At 28.4% G+C, this 17,543-nt stretch overlaps 1 protein-coding gene across 2 annotated transcripts in view; it reads right to left on the bottom strand.

Moving 5' to 3' along the window:
• Positions 1 to 11,939, bottom strand: part of LOC119616184 (transcription factor E2f1) — a 99,401-nt gene extending 87,462 nt beyond the window's left edge. Inside the window, exon 1 of one of the 2 annotated variants that reach the window (XM_037972517.1) lies at positions 11,921 to 11,939. The gene's annotated coding sequence lies outside the window, so the exon portion shown is untranslated. Of the gene's footprint in view, positions 1 to 11,005; positions 11,603 to 11,920 lie in introns of those variants that run through there. The other variant, XM_037972516.1, reaches the window with a different exon arrangement.
• Positions 11,940 to 17,543: the final 5,604 nt, after the last annotated feature.

The raw sequence follows: 17,543 nt of genomic DNA, 5'->3' as shown, positions 1-17,543 counted from the left end.
TAAGAAAGATTATCATGCTGTTTTAAAGTGCTATTTGTTTAAATATTTTCAAAAATTAAACAAAAATTGTGTATTTCTTAACAAACTATAACAAATTATTGTAATTTCTTGTTTGAAAAAAAAAATGTTAAGAGCGTTATTTTCTGTTTTTCTTTGATAAGCTTATTTTAACGGGGTCAAAGAATTTTGCTAATTTAAGACACTAATGAAAGTTTTAACGGTTTCTTTTGTTAAAAGCATAAGGGGGAAAAGTAAACGAACATTAACACTACCCGGAACTACTATATTATCGAAAATAGGATGAAAGAGAAGTAAGTAATTAATTGAAATTGACGTACTATTTCATATGCCTTGATATGATGTAAGTGTTGAAAAGGAATAAAACGCTTTGGAAATACTGCAAAATAATATAATCCGATAAGTTAATACATCTACTCGTGTTTGCTTTTATAATCTAATTCCGATTTATTAAAACACTTAATGTCATCTTATAAAATATAACTTGTTAGTGAAAGTTTTTTGTTTATTTATTTTATTTTTGGAAAACTTCCTTTCTAATTATAACTTTCATGCATATTTAATTTTTATGCAGTTTGTAATGGAGTATATATTTAAATAAACATTCAAATTTAAAATTAACTTTTTTCACAAAATGTTCAAACAATACCATAGCTTAACCACAGAAGCTGTTGCCAGGTCAGATGAAAGGTTTGAGCTGGAAATCATAAATTTAAAGGTATTTCTAGTAATTATTTATATTGTAGACTGCAATTCCTTTTATAGAGAAGAAAAATATTCAAAGTATATGGGAGAAAATTTTAAAAACTAATAGATTTTGGCAAATGATCAAATATTATACCAATTGATATAAAAAATAATCATTAAAACCTTAAAGATATTCCCCTTTTACAAATTGTTAAGTTAAGATTAACCAATATTTTAATAACATTAAAAATAAACCCGATTAACAAGATTAATTAAAAAAGGCACTTGGTTTTACTTTATTTTTAGTATTATTGACGAGAATAAGAGGGATATTGTAAAGAGAAGCGATTGTGTTATCTCTCTGTAGACGTCTGCGTATACCAGGGTTGGCAAAATTGGTACAATTCGATCTTTAAAAGTACAATGATGGTACATTTTCTACAATTTAAAAATATATTCCTTTATTGAAATAATCATTTAAAAATTGTACTTTTAACACAAAGTTCAAAAAATCGACTCCGGTAAAATTTTTACTAAACTTCGGAAGAGGACATATACAATTTTTGTTTATATTCCCTAATATTATAAAGAATATTGGAAGAGATTACAACCCGACAACATTTAACAAAGATACTTAGTACTTTGTAGGATTATTTTTTATCTGATCGTTTTTCTATTCTATGAATTAGTCTTTGGACTAGTATATGTACTTTTCTGTAGAATGAACAATACACTTATCTAATGTCTAATCTATAGACTAGTCTATTGTCTAATTTATAGACTACTCTATTCCCTAGTCCATAGAGAGACAATAGACTGTATAACTACTAGTCTAAGGACCAATCTATTGACTAAATGGTCTTAGTTATAGACTAGTCTCCCGTCTAATCTATAAAATAGCATATTGCCTAGTACTAGTCCATTGACTAATAGACTTGCTTAAGGGCCCTTCAGAAAAAATAACATGAATTTCATTCGTATGACAAAAAAGAGAATAAAAGTCGTACATGAAATTTGGTACATGATCTTCTATTGTCCCAGGAATGAAGCCTATTGAAAATGGTTATGATAGGTATATTACTTCACCTAGCCCTCATACAACTAAACCCCGGAAAAGGGCTTGTAAATTTTTTAGTCAAAGTACAGGTCGCAATTTTCTTCTATTGTACTAGAGACGAATCCTATTAAAAACGGGTAACATCGGTCCAATATTTGACCTAGCCCCCATATAACTGAACCCCCCGAATAGGACTTTTAAGTTTATAATTATGTTTAATATACTCGTATCACGACAAAAAGCTGCAAAACCTTGCCTTGATGACCGTGATGAATTTTTTGATGATACGGCCCCATTTGACCCTAGCCCCTATACAAAGCCCCTTCGAAATATGACTTAAATGTACACAATTTTATTCAACAAAAAATGACTAAAGTAAGTATATCTCAGGCAAGATATAATTCAACTTAAATGCTTTATATATAATTTCTATAATTTCTTACTTGTTTTGTATGTGTTTACCTTAAAATACAACCATGATCTAATGCAACTTGCTTGTTTTTTGAATCATTTCAAAAAATGAAGAGAGACTGTAAAATTTTCAATCCGTATTTTCACTCAATGTGTAATGGTTTCATTATATATTGCGTTTCCCATCCGTTCTATTCTACATAAAATTATGACATATCATATTACTTTTGTGCTCATCTGAAGGGGCCTTTATTGATATGTACATACAAATATTGATTAGTTTACTGACTGCAGAAGTCGGCTTGAAATGGTTTTTGTTTTATATTGACATCAATTTCCAAATCTACAGATTTGGTACTATCGGATTTAAAAAAGTACACTTTTAAATGCTATTTTGTACAATTTAAAAATACCATTTGCCATGCCTGGTGTATACGCAGTATTTTTATATAATTCATCCACTCTTAAAAATATAAGCGAAAAACAAGTAAATAAATTCACACATTTAAGTATATACGAGGGAAGTATTATAGGTATTTTTTGGTATTCATCGGACAGTTAATAATACAATTTAGGGTAAACTAACATTACTACTAATGCTCATAAGTGGAACCGTTTGGATAGGACCAATCGCTACAGAACGAAAGTAATGACTTCACATGTCAGATAACTAGGACAAGAGAATCCTTCCTTATGATTCCGATCCGAACCTGATCAAAGTATATCTGCATTATATCAGGTTTCGAGATATGTTAACTTAATGTTTTAAACCCCATTTTCGCCTAATTTAAGACTATATAATAGCGTTTCACAGAAATTCTGCATTATATTAGGTTTTTGGGATATGTAAACTTAATGTTTGAAACCCCATTTTCGCCCAATTTAAGACGTTATAAGAAGGAATAAGATATGTCAGAGATTAAACCTTTTTTTGGAAGTCAATTGATAAAAGTTTCGAAATTAAAAACAAAATTTATAAATAAAGGCCAATTCTCGTTTTTATATTAAAGATAATTTTACGAGACGCGCTGGCTTTTCAAAGGGAATCACCATCACATTGTCAGATCTGGCAATGTGATGGTAAATTACTGACAGTAAATTGTCAGTTCAGACGATTGTAATAAAACCTTATAATTTCATTGCAACATAATTGTCAGTCAATAAGTTCATACTGTTGTCAGATTGTTGTATAGCAAAAGTTGCTAGATCCAAGGTTAGATTTAGATTGTCAGATTGTCTGTTCAGATGATTGTAACAAAACCTTACAATTTCACTGCCAGACAATAATTTTATCTGTCAATAAAAATTGTCAGTTTACACTGTGGTCAGATTGCTAAAGTTGCTGCATATGTATCTTTTAATGCACAGTGTTGTCAATAGAAATAATTTTTCTGACAATGATGCCATTGTTAAATGCATAAAATTCGCACATTCGACAATAAAAATTCTCAGACAATTATCTTACAATGCTCTGGTAATGACTGCGTAATGTGTTTACACGATTTTAAGATATCTTAAGCTATGTATAGACAGTTGTCAGAGCTTAAGGATGTTATCAGATCTGGCTTGGTGAAAATTTTTAACAAGGGGTAAATTGTCAGTTCTGACGTTTGTAAGAAAATCTTACAATTTCACAGTCAGACAATTGTCAGACAATAAATTTATCTGCCAATAAAAATTGTCAGTTTACATTGTTGTTGTTATCTGACAATGTTGCCATTGTCAATGATTTTTCTAACAAAAATTGTAAATTTACACGGTTGTTAGACATTTTGTGAACATTTTCCTGACAACATGTAAGATCTGACAACCGTGTAAATATTTAGCTTCAGTTTAAACTAAGATATTTTTAAAGAAGTTTTGTTACAACCCTCGTATAAACGTAAATAAATACAACATCTGTTTTAAACATGTAAGATCTGACAACCGTGTAAATATTTAGCTTTAGTTTAAACTAAGATATTTCTAAATAACTTTTGTTACAACCCTCGTATAAACGTAAATAAATACAACATCTTCATAAAAACAGTTGTATGTATTTAGCATTGCGGTAAACTGGTATGGATGGCTCAACAAGCAAAATAACAATAACAACACCACATACATTTAAACAAATTTATACATATGTATATACGTGTGCAATAATTTATTTAAACAATTATTTTTGCCCAGTTACAGAAAACGAATGAACGACAAACATGTGTTGAGTTAAGCGCTAGCATGTGAGCAAATACAATCTAACGAGTACATGAAATACATACATACATAAATTGTTAGATTGCTATTGTTGTTAACTGCAGTGATACTCATTTATTAGTTTCATATGTGTATTTATATTTAGTAGATGTTTTTTCTTTTATTTTTCCTTATCTAATTCCAAGTCATTAAATTAAATATTTAAATGCATAAATATAGTAATTAATTTATTAATCTATGTCTAAGTATGTTTAGCTGTGTGAGTATGTGTAATTATAAAATTAGAGATTCTTTTCAAAAATTTGTTTTTATAATTTTAGGGAATGTTGCATACTTCTGGGGCGTTATAATTGTTTTTTTTTTTTTTTCGTTATAATTTATTCTTTTTTGTCAAATATTTCAAAGCTTATTTAAGTTTAATATTTTTATTCGTTGGCTTTTATATTAATATTAACACTTAGTGATGTATTAAATTAATTAAAGAATGTAGTCATACTACTTTTACATTAGAATTTATAAGTTGTCTTAAATATATAAAATTTTTTATGTTAGATTATAATGAGGAGAATTTAGTTGGAAAAGAAATTTGTTAATTTAAAAGGAAAGGGGGCTTAGTAGACAAATTGTTTGTTCTACATGCTTAGAAAATCTTTGTCAATTGTTAACTAGAAATCATTATTTTACAAAATATGTTTTCAAGAAAAGCTGTAACCAAGTTGATATACATTTAATATTCAATCTCTAAACAAATTGATATTGCCTTTAAACTTTTAATAGTGACGTCTATACACGTCAAAGCGAGCTTTTCTGTTTTCTGACATAAATTCCAATAATTTCCACTTCCTTTAAAATGCAAAAATAACAACACAATTTACTTTATTGTTATTCTCTCCGGCATTTTAATTTACAAATATGCAGCGAGTGATCCATGGAAAGTCCTCTAAAAGATTTGGCATCTGCCAAAGTTTAATACATCAGCAAAGATTTATACACAGAAATAAAAAATTTCTTAATGGTAAGCTCTCTTTAACATTAAGTAACTGCCAAAGGGTTAATACATCCGCAAAAATTCCTACACGGAAAGAAAAATGTTATCAACGATACATAAAGAATATTCACCAAATTTGTTTGAACAAATGTCACGATAATCGTGCATAACTAAGATTGAGAAATATAAAATGTTATAAATTTTGTAGTTGATATAAAAAAATAAAAATTCCTCATCATTCCCATACTTTAAAACCCACCAATCATCTAAATTTACACATTATTGATTGCAGGTGGAATTGTATCAGAAATGAGAATCCCATTATAAGGAGATGATAAAAAATTTACGTATTAGATGCATTAATATTTTGAACAATATTGACCCAAAATAGCCAAGAAAAACCACCATTACATCAGTATCGTTTTAAATTTAAATGAGATAACATGTTTGAAAATAACGCCCAATTTTTCTGTACCAAATATCTCATAAAAAAATTTAAAAGAGCATTTTTCAGATAAATCATAATCGAGTTTAAATAACACAAGTACTAAAATTTAATTAGAAATGTTCTGATTCCACGTTATTAATATCAAATCTTGAAAGTGACGGAATTGATACTGAATCACATTGTTTGGGGCTCTGATGTGACAATCTATGTCGATCGTCAGGTTGCCTTCAGAGCATTGATATGTCGTTCTGGGCATTCTTGCCTACTGGTTCCTAGGCTTAAATAGATAGGGTAATACACTCCATTTATCATTATGTACTATAGAATATTCTCTGATATATTTCGATACTCTATCAACCAGTTTTTGAGCACGAATAGAAAGCCTATGAATTCGTTTTTATTAGATCTTTTTCAAGTATTTATCAAGTATCGTATTTTTGTAGGTTATAAGAGGATGCTGAAGAGCTTTAGACAATTGAGCACAAAATTTGTAATTTTTCTAGAATACAGGTTTCATCTGGGGAATAAATAAGCTTGCTTTGCTTTAAGTAGACTGTTGAGATTTCGATCTCCTTTCTCACCTTCTTCAAGATCTGAATCTAGTTTTATTTGGGAACTAGGTTGTCCTGTTCCTTATCCTTCGCTTACTTCTTTCTTTTTTATTTTACTATATATTTTATCTTTCCTATTTTTGAATATAGTGAATCACACTGGTTGTATCAAACTGGAGTTGTATCTTTATACCCTGAATGAAGCGAAACGTGTGGTTTATCTAGTTCAAACTTCTGAAAGGTAAAATGTATAAGTTGCCGTAATGAGACCATTGCTCCAGTTACTCCGACATTCTCCGGCTTGGGTCAAGGAAGAGCTATGCTTTAGAGCCAGATGATTGATTTACATATGTTTCACATTGGAAATCAAAATGAAATCCGGGTTTCAGTCGTTAAACTAAGCATTTACAAGTAAGATTCTTATGCCTAATCTTACATACCAACCATTAAAACCTTTTTATGTATATACATTAGGGTGATCGATTATTCGGCATTTTCCAAAAATCAGTTTCCGAATAGTTCGAATAGTTGACATTTGAAAAAAACCGGTTGACATTTTTCAAATCCATAATACACCGGTTAACCGGTTTTTCATTATAAATAAGATCTAGTAGTCTGATTTACATTTTTTCTTTAATGTAAAAAAAAAAATTGGAAAAAAGTGGAACACACATAAGACACACATTTAGACAATTTTCATAGGCATTCCAACACTTCCATATAACCTAATATGGGAGGTATGGTCAATGATGGACAAATTCTCATAAAATTTTATAATGGAATTTAGGTTTCTATAAAATTAGTTTGTTTCGAATTTCATAGCTATACAAATATTTTTAAGCCAGTAATGAGCGTTAAAGTAATTATCTGAAGGGGACCTTATTTGGTAGGTAGGGTCAATTATGGACCGATTGTCAGAAAATTTGGTCGAGAGGTTTTTTTCCTATAAAAATATTTGGTATACAATTTCATTGCTTTACTAGTATTTTTAAACCAATTATCGGCATTTAAGAACCTTATACGGGGACTAGGGTCAAATATGACCCGATGTCCGCCATACTATACCTTAAAATTTCTGGGTGCCAGTCAGTTTTATGACTTGTGCTAAATATCATGGAAATTGCTTTATATTTAACGTATTTATGAGTACATATTTAAGGAGTTTTCAGTGGGGTCACTTGTATGGGAGCTAGGCGAATTCTCCAACCGATATTGCCCTTTGTCAGTACCAAACAAACCTTACATATAAGAAATATTTGCTATTTATATAAAGAAATAAAGAAGTTATAGATTTTTGGCCGGAATTTGCCACCGTGCAAAGGGGCGTTTGAAAAATATACTCTAGTTCCTGGAATCCAATATATTTAAAATTTAGTAATAATTTAGTAATTTAGTAATCTTTGAATACAAACAAATAAAAGTATTCGAAACCGGTTTTTAAAAAGTAAAAAAACGGGTTATTTGATATTCGAAAAATTAACATTTAGAAAAAACCGACACTGGTGTACAGAAAAAAACGGTTTTAAAACCGGTTGAAAAACTGAGTCGATCACCATAATATACATATGTATGTATGTATAGACAAGAGCTCCTTTTTTATAGAGTGTTTAATTTCTAATAAAAAATAATGTTTGTTGTATTTATCTGAATATATTGAAGAAAATTGAAGGGGTTATATGAGTGATTGGTCCAGCTATGGATTGATCCTTATAAAATTTGCTAGAGAACTTGTTTATATGACAATGATCAAACGTTGACCGACTTTGTCCATTTTTAATAAAATAATAATCCGTAATAATCCATCAATAGATTTTATATTTGAAAAATTTCAGAAAAGTATTATATGTCTTCTCGTGTTTACAACAGACGACTTTCTACGACCTTTTTTAAGAAAAATTTCTATAAAATTTATAGCATAATAAAGCATTAACAACTTCTTTTAAGTTCCTTCCCAGATTAAAGATCAAATCAAAAATGTTGTAATTAATTAAATTTTAACAGTGAATTTTACTTAAAAATATTGTAATATAATATTAATAATCTTTCTATAAAAAGTTTATGAGTAACTAACTGACTGATTGACTCGCTATTAAGTTCGCTGCTATGTACGTAACACATTTTTTCATGTTGCTTTATTTGGTACATAAAATACTATATATTTGTATAAAATACAGCAGTTTTAGTTAATAATTTATATGAAATTAAAATATTTCATAGGTATAGCCAACAACTAAAAAACTTACTTTATTTTATACACCATTCGAAGGTATACTTATGTACACAAACACAATATGACGTTTAAAATCGGGGCGCTACACCTCACTAGTGTCTGAACACAACAAGTACACATTTCTTACTATAGAGATAAAAAGTAAAGAAAAAAAACTAATACTCTACACGAGAATTTTATATTATAGAAACAATATTCGAAAAAAAGCAAAATTCAAAAAGCAACAAAACTTCGTAAAAGCACCTATAATCGGTATAAAACGAAGCATTTCAATCGTATGCCAAGGCAGCCACCCAAATTAAAAAAAAAAAAGAAAGAAAAAACACTAGCCAAAAAAATTTAAAAAAATATACTATAAAAACGGAACAACAGAAGAGACAGTTAGATTTGTTGTTTATTTTTTTGCGTTTTTTTCTGTTGTAGAGTGCAAAAACAACAAATAAAAATTTAATTATTTTAATGTAGAAAGTTGGACTGAAAAAAAAAAATCAAAATGTTTGTTTAAACAAGCAACAAAAGTGAAAAATGAAAACGTTGGTATTTATTCGTTGTGATGAAGAAGATGTAGGTAGGGGTGGCCTCTTTCTTTCATTTCTGTTCAATTTTTGATTAGAAAATAACAAATACAACAACGACTCAATAAGAATGAACACGTTTGTTTTGTTTGCTGGGAAGTGCAGTGTTGCCAACAAGAACAATTAGTAAAGTACATTTTTATAGCAAATAGAATTTGCATAATTCTTTGGTAATGTTTACGGAGTTTGAAAATATTTAGTTTCTAGTGGCATCTTAAAGGCCTATAAACAATTAGTATGTTACTATCTATTTAAATGAATATATATACACTTTTCAAAATTAAATTTTAAAAATTGTTTTGTTACCTCCTGACCAACTGATTTTAAAAAATTTTTTAAATTGCATGATGTTTTGAAAGTTTTTTCATTTGTTAAAGATTTCATGAATAATTAGTTAAATTATTTCATATCCTCCTTAATTTTAATCTTAATACAAATTTTCAAATAGATCTATCAAATGCAAAAATATAGCAAAGAAAGTGGAGCATTTCTCTAATAGATTTTTAACAATAAACTAAAAGGCAAATATTTATTTCGAAAAACTGATGTAATGGAGAAATTCTCAGGATTCGGATGTAACGTAGATCAATCCAAAAAAACATTAATCACTGGAGTTTCGATTTTTTAAATTTCTTTCCAAAGTTTTTAAATTAGCTCGATTTACATTTCATAAAAAGACAGATTGTTTGACAGTAAATACATATATCAGTTGTTATGTTAAGGATTATGGTCCATAGATGGTGCAACTCTACTCGGAGATATTTTGTAATTCACGTAAGATTTTATATCGATCCAGTTTCCTAAAGAAAAATCTGAATATTTCTATAAAAAAGGGAGTCGAAGAAATTACTGATTTCCCTGACAAAGCCTAGTTAATAGATTGCGGGGATCGAGATCCTCAGTTAACCCCAGTTCGACATGAAAAATATTTTCCAACTATTTCGACCTGGGATTCTGTACTATAGGACACATTATATACTCCATTGTCTCTATTTTCTATGCATCTTGGCTTAACCTGTAGAGGTCTGGCATATATTTGCATTTTTGATAAAAGCCCTAATAGACCAGAAGAGATATAGATCCTTAGTAATTAAAATGGTGGAATAAATTGTTTTCCCTACTGACTTGGAGGTTCAAGTCTACATACACAATTTCCATTTGTCATTTCAGTTGCCAGACAACCCGAAAAATTTATTTCCATATTCGACACTCATACGCCATCAATAACACGGTCGCAGGAAATGATTTAAATTTTATAGGTATGTACTTGGAACTGACTCAACATCAAAAGCTGAAAACGCAAGAAGTAGAGTAGCTCAAGAACAAATTAGATCAGATTTGATAAATTTTAGTTTTATTTTATTTACTCGAATAAGAATATCGAGCTGTTACGGTAACCCTTTTTCTATAATAAATGCTAGTGGTTATCAGAAAATATGCAATTTTTTAGAATTAAATGGAAATTTTTAATATAATACAATTTTTTCCAATATAACAATAGGAAAACGCACTAATGAATTAAACAGCAAAAATATGAAATGAAATTGATTGTGCGCATTTTTTAGGTAAACTAAGTATGAATGAGAAAAACAATTAGTAATTGATGGCAGTGGAATAATATTTATCAGCAACTGAAGCTACAACGTCGTCAACTATCAATGCAATCATCGAACGAATCATGCTGCTACTCCAGGGCAAAAGAAACTTTGAGCAATGAAAAAAAGAAAAAAACTACAAACGAAAAACTTGAAACAAGACCATAAAAGGCGCAAGACTTTGTAAGAAAAAGAGAGTTTATTTTTTTAATATTATTTTGTTAATATAAAGAAATAAATACAACTTACATTTTTTAACATAGTAAAAAGTTTTAATATGGCAAAAATACTATAAAATATTCACAAAGTTGCTGTTGGTATAGATTCCACCATATTCCAATTAGAAGAACAATATTTTTTTACTTTTTTCGTATTTCTTTTTAACACATTCATTCACTACAATTTTCTTTATATTCTTCTTTATATTTTTTTCTTCTACCACTCACGCTTTTTTTATCTATTAAATTCACTAGATTTCTATTAATTTTAATGGAAATTACAAAGATTTTACTTTAATTCCAAAATATCCGGCATCAATTTAACATTTTTATTTGCTTCCGAAACTTTTTTTCCTTGACACTTGGCCGTATTGTACATGTGTTGGCGTTTTATAATTTTTCCTTCAATTTCAGTAAAATAAATTTATAATAAAATGAAATTGAATGGGAGTGCTTAAGCAGCCATAGTACCCTACGTTTTAAGTACCGCAAAAAAGTAAAAAATTCTATCAAATAAAGTTTTATTACCGACTTTTTTCGCTTTACACACACAAACACATGGGGGAGCCCTCATTAGAATGCAGAAGAAGAGCCGAGAAAAATGTTGTTCTTATTGTTGTTATTGGTGGACATCCAAGTCATGCACAGTGGTTTTACGCCTTGTTGTTGTTGAAAAAAAGGTAGTACACTACTGTTTACTACAGTTCTGACAACAACTGACAACTCAATCTATTACAAAAATATCAATCTACAAGTTCGAATGTTTACTAAATAACAAAAACAATAACTACAATAACAGCAATAACAATAATAACAATTGGGGGGAAAGCAACAAACAAAACAAATAATTCGAACATTTAAAATATAACATAATTTTATTAAATAGCGTTTTTTAATTGATTAGTTTATATAGTTTTCTTTATTAAAAGATATCTGTTTTGTTTACCTTCATGACATTTTTGTTTAATACCCTTTTCACAAAATGTAAACAATAGTAAACACACTCACATACACTCATCGTTCGAAATAAACAAGATTCGTATTCGTATTTATGTTCTTCCCCCACTCACATATTGGGTTGTGAAAAGAGGAGCACAAAATATATTATTTTACCGCAGCAAACATCTGAAAGCTCCATATGAAATCCATATGTTAAAATAAGAAAGAAAATAAAAGAAAACAAATCACCGGCATTTCGTCTTCAGCGTTCTTATTCTTTCGCTTAGTACGAGTGAGTGGTCGCTCATATGTTGTCAACAACAACAATATGACTCCCCCAGAAAAACAATAACAACAAACAGCAGCTGTTTAAGGCATTCTGTGTATTTGTTTTTGTTTTACAGCTGTTTAGCTGACAGCCAGCTGTTTGTATTTTTCAATTTTCGAATTGTAATAGATTATTGAGCAAAACAACTCTGAATTGTACTTGCTGTGGCAGAGTTGTATTTTTTTGGACTAACTAAACTTCCGGTATTTACAGTAGTGTATTTTAAAGGTCTATTAAAATAATTATAACTTAAATATTTACCTTCAATGGTATTTTATTTAAAGGAAGTTCTTTATATACTTATTTTTTATTGTTAAATGAGTTTAGTATAATACATTGATAATTATATTGCAATTTTTACTTAATTAATTTGTTGTACAATGCAACCATGTTATAGGTATTACGAGGAATGCTACCTAAGGTACAGAGCTAGAGTTTAAATAAAATGTGATTAATATTATGCTTTCACTGGCTTGAAATCTACTAGATTTGCTTAAAGCTCTTCAAGGTGTTTCCACTGAGCTTACTCGTTTTTGATATTCGAATCCCGTCATTTTATTTTGATATAACGAGGGTAATGTTAATTTCTTTCAAATTTAAACATTAAAAATACAAAATTACAGTTGCAAAAATATAAATTTGTTTATTGATTGTCACTAATTTAAAAATTATAATTTATTTTGCTTTTATTTCGAAATGAAAAGTCACTTTATCGATGAAAACATTAAACTTGAATGGATAGCCTATAGTTATATTTGCTTATCCCAGATAAGCAAATCTTGTTCGAAAAAATACATTTTCGACATGTTTTAAATCAAATCTAGTAGATTAAGGGCCAATCTTTCGGTGAAAGATTAGCGATTAAATTAAAATTAATCCTCGAAAGATGTTTTTGAGTACTCAATTAGTTAATTTTGTTTGCAAGTTTAAGCGCCCAATGGAGGTGGTTTAATCTTAAGCACGAAATACAAAAGTGTAAACAGCTGATGCAAAAAAATTAATAAAATTTTTATAAATATAAAAATTAAAATGCTCTATTTATTGATTAGTATAAATTATGGACACTTCAAAATACATTTTTTTGCTTTTAATTTAAGTTTTCATTAATTTTCATATTAAATTTACAATTGTCTTCTTCTTTTTTATAAAATATGCATTGTTTTGATAACAAACAGTGACATTTTCTGTTGTTTTGTATTGCACTTCGCACTGCAACATCAAAGGGGATTAACATAAGATTAAATTTAATTGGCATTTGATTACCATCTCAAAAACCCGCTCTAAGTAGATTTGGATTCGTCAAAACTGTATGGCAAATCTACATGATTACTACTATTCTTATAATAAATTGCATATAATCAGATGCAACTCGTCGAAAAAGTCTCAGTTTGGTTAGTAGTCACCAAACAACTTTTTAAATGTTGACTAAAAGGGATTAGGGTTCTATAAACTTATTATTGAATAATCGTTTTTTTATTGAAAAAAAAACGAAGTAACCTATTTTGCCTAACTATCATGTAAGAAAAAAGTGAAATAATCGAAAATGTAGATAAAAATCGGAAAAAGTCGATATTAAGCTGGGTAGGGCTTAAACGAAAGGTAACAGAAGTAAAAATTTAAACATATTTGCTGCTAATACCTTACTTATGTATGTATGTATTCTAAACTGAACAAAATAAGTTACTGATAAAAAGTTTTGAATCTAAATATGCAAAAATCGCTGTTCAGATTTATTGAACTGCCAAATTAATACGATTCAGAAATCTTGTAGATTATAGTCATAGCACCATTTTCAAAAAAAAAAATATATTACAGAACAATTGACACTATTTAGGACGTAAAACTAAACACGTTTAAATCTAGCTTTAACCTTTAAAATGAACCAGAAAAAATATTGCGTACATTACGATCATAAACACATCATGTGCCACAAAAACACAGGCGGATCATTTTTTCTTTCATTGAAAATTATAATAACAATGGACATGTTTATTTTCCTAAAGAATTTTTTGAAATTATTCAAATTATTCTTTAAAATATGAAATACAAAAGATTTAAAAAAAACATCATTTATTAAAACTTGTTAAAATTCCAATCAAGAAAAACACACAAAATTAATAAAAAGGAACCACAAAAATTTACCAAAAATAATAAGATCCTGTATCTAGAAATGATTTTGCAAATCATTTTTGGCATTTTCTTCACATGTTTGCATTGAAAGAACAAAAAAAGCAAACACGTCAAGAAAAGGGGTGGAATAATCCTCACAAACAATTTTGCACAATGCATTTACCTTTTAAACAGAAATACATTTTCAAAACAATGTACATGAATGAATGCATACAAAAGGATTTTCGCATCCTTAAGAATTACCTAAAAAACACACATTAATGCATTTAGATTTACGCAACAGCTTGAGAGCATACATCCTGTGCATTTCCCACAACAGGCATATGAATTAATGAAATTTTAAAATAAATAAAATTAAAATACAATGTTGTATGAATAGAAAAGATTCATTTATATATATTTTTGGAGATCATTGCACTTTGATTGTTATTTTTCAAAAGTATAAGTGTTGTTAATAATGACTTAACAAAAGATGAATCTAAATTTCATATAATGAATGGTTTCCGTTTCACAGGAAAAAAAAATGAAATCGATCTGTTATTTGATTTTATTTTTTTTTTTTTTTTTTTTTTTTTTGTAAAGTCTGCAATTTTATTTTTTTTGGTAATTATAAATATAGAAATGTGTGAACTGAATTTTAAGGAATACAAAAGATTTTAAAAAATATTTTTGAAATTGTAGCAATGTTGCACATTTTTTTAAATTATACAGTTATATTTATTAACAAAACTTCTGGAAATATTTGTGTAAAATATTATACATTATCGGTTAAAATTATTTTTAAGCAATTTGTCTTTATGCAGTCAAAACTATCGGAAGAGTATTACATACGTAAGTATAGGGGAAATATCTGATTATTTATAAATTGTCATAAAATATTTGCTGACAGTTATGCTCTGTTGTATTTATACATCACGTATTAAGTAAGGTGAAGTCGTCAAGACAGCTGAAATTATTTAAAAAGAGTGTCAAAATTTATTTATTTTTATACTTTATTTAAGGTTGGCTAATGTCAAAGAAATTAATATAACAAAATTGTATAAATTTCAATCAATGTTTTGGTGGAAAACTTCCCACTAGTTACTAATTTTCTTTAATCTATTACAACAATTCACATTATTTTTTAATTAAATATATTTAGTTTATATGCTAAGATATACATGTCATATTTACTTAATAAGAATTATTAAACAAAATACAGTTGTATTTTAGTAGGAATTAACAACAATAGTGCATATTGAAATTGATTGCATTCGAATCACGGTGTCATTTATTTTGACATATGTACATCTATTACATATGTACTATAGTTCCATCAGAAATATATTTTATACGTATTTAGTTTACTATCTATACCCTGCGGGCTTTGCTACCCTCGTGATAATATACTTAAATATATGTACATACTTCCCCTATTCTATTAAGTCGGTCCGTTTTTGTCCCATATACATATTTACCAAGACAGTAATGTTACTCGTACAAATTTTGAAACTTTAGCCGTTATAGTTCCTCAAATATACCTTTTATAGATATAACTATAACCATGGATAGCAAAACTACTTAAAAATACAAAAAAAGTAAGACTTAGGGCCAATATTTAGGTGAAAGATTAGCGATTAAATTAAAATTAATCGTCAAAAGTCGTTTTTGAGTACTCAATTAGTTAATTTTGTTTGCAAGTTTAAGCCCCCAATGGAGGTGGTTTAAACTTAAGCATGAAATGCAAAAGTGTAAACAGCTGATGCAAAAAATAATACATTTTTTATAAATATAAACATTAAAATGTTCTATTTATTTTTTTGTTTTAAATTTAAGTTTTCAATAATTTTCATATTAAATTTACAATTGTCTTCTTCTTCTTCTTTGTCTTCTTCTTCTTTTTTATAAAACATGCATTCATTCTTTTGATAACAAACAGTGACGTTTTCTGTTGTTTTGTATAGCAACACTGCGAAGTTTAATCTTGTACTCAAAAACATCAAATGGGATTAACATCGGATTAAATTTATTTTTAGATTAACTAATCTGATTATTATTTGGCATTTGATCGCCAACTCAAAAACCCGGTCTTATTATTTTAGGTTTGAGAGGTACTATGCTCACTATTTATAGTTCATCCATTCTTGTCCTAAATATTCATAGTAAAGTTACTAGTACACAATATGAGCTGTTATAGTTTCCCAGATATACAAATTTCAATAATTTCTTCATATAGATGGTGCCACGCCGACTATTAGTATTTGCCCTCAATATTGCCATGGATAGTACAGTTACGCGTAAACATTTTCAAGACACATATTTTAGTTTTAAATTTTTAAATATCGAGGGACTATATTCAATAGTCTCTATCTGTCATTTTCATGGAAATAAGATTCCCTGCAGTCAGACTGGGTCCATATAAGTATCTTTTTGTCAACAGTATTAGTTCAAATGTCTCCAATCTTTCATTTCTGTGTCAATATAAAAAATACAGAGACCAAAGATGTGGTGTATATCTAGTGGCATTGTCAACAAACATGTCAATATTCCTTAAGAAAATGTCTGTATTAAAACTGAATGGACTCGCGATATAGAAATGTACTAGTAAATTCCTGGTTCTAATGTCACCATATGTATCCATGAGAAGTACCTAGTCAATACCAAGTCAATAGTCATAATGTTACTAGAGGATTTTCAATGACACGCACATGTTAAATGTCAATAGCACTCAGCCTTGTATAGGGTATAATTCGACACTAGTACTACTGACAAAGTCAATAGCGATTCAGCACATTTTTAATATTGGCATTTCCTACAGGGTTTTGATGGCAAAATATCCAGCAAACTATCCTGCATCAGTGGCATAAATTTCAAAAGAAAAAATTATTTTTTGGCAATTTTATAGAAATTTTTAAATTTCTCCTTCTTATAAAAAGAAAAATTCTGAATGCAAAACTCTCTATCTTATCCAAAAATTGCTTCAAACTCTATTATTTATGATAATTTTCTATTGCAAAACAAGTGTTTTTACTAATTTGGACATGCTGAACACAAATATATGAAATCGGTTTAATTGTTTTCGAGATATCGCTCATTATCATAATAATTTGATTCATTTTATTGCCGTGTTTAACCATATAACATTGCTTTTGGACCAAAACCTTATAATTTGTTGCTTTTTCAACAATTTGGT

Source organism: Lucilia sericata, unplaced genomic scaffold, assembly GCF_015586225.1.
Source record: "Lucilia sericata isolate MDLA Ls3-8-SP2 unplaced genomic scaffold, ASM1558622v1 Contig000061F_arrow, whole genome shotgun sequence".
Lineage (NCBI taxonomy): Eukaryota > Metazoa > Arthropoda > Insecta > Diptera > Calliphoridae > Lucilia > Lucilia sericata.
This window is presented reverse-complemented; position numbering and strand designations above follow the sequence as displayed.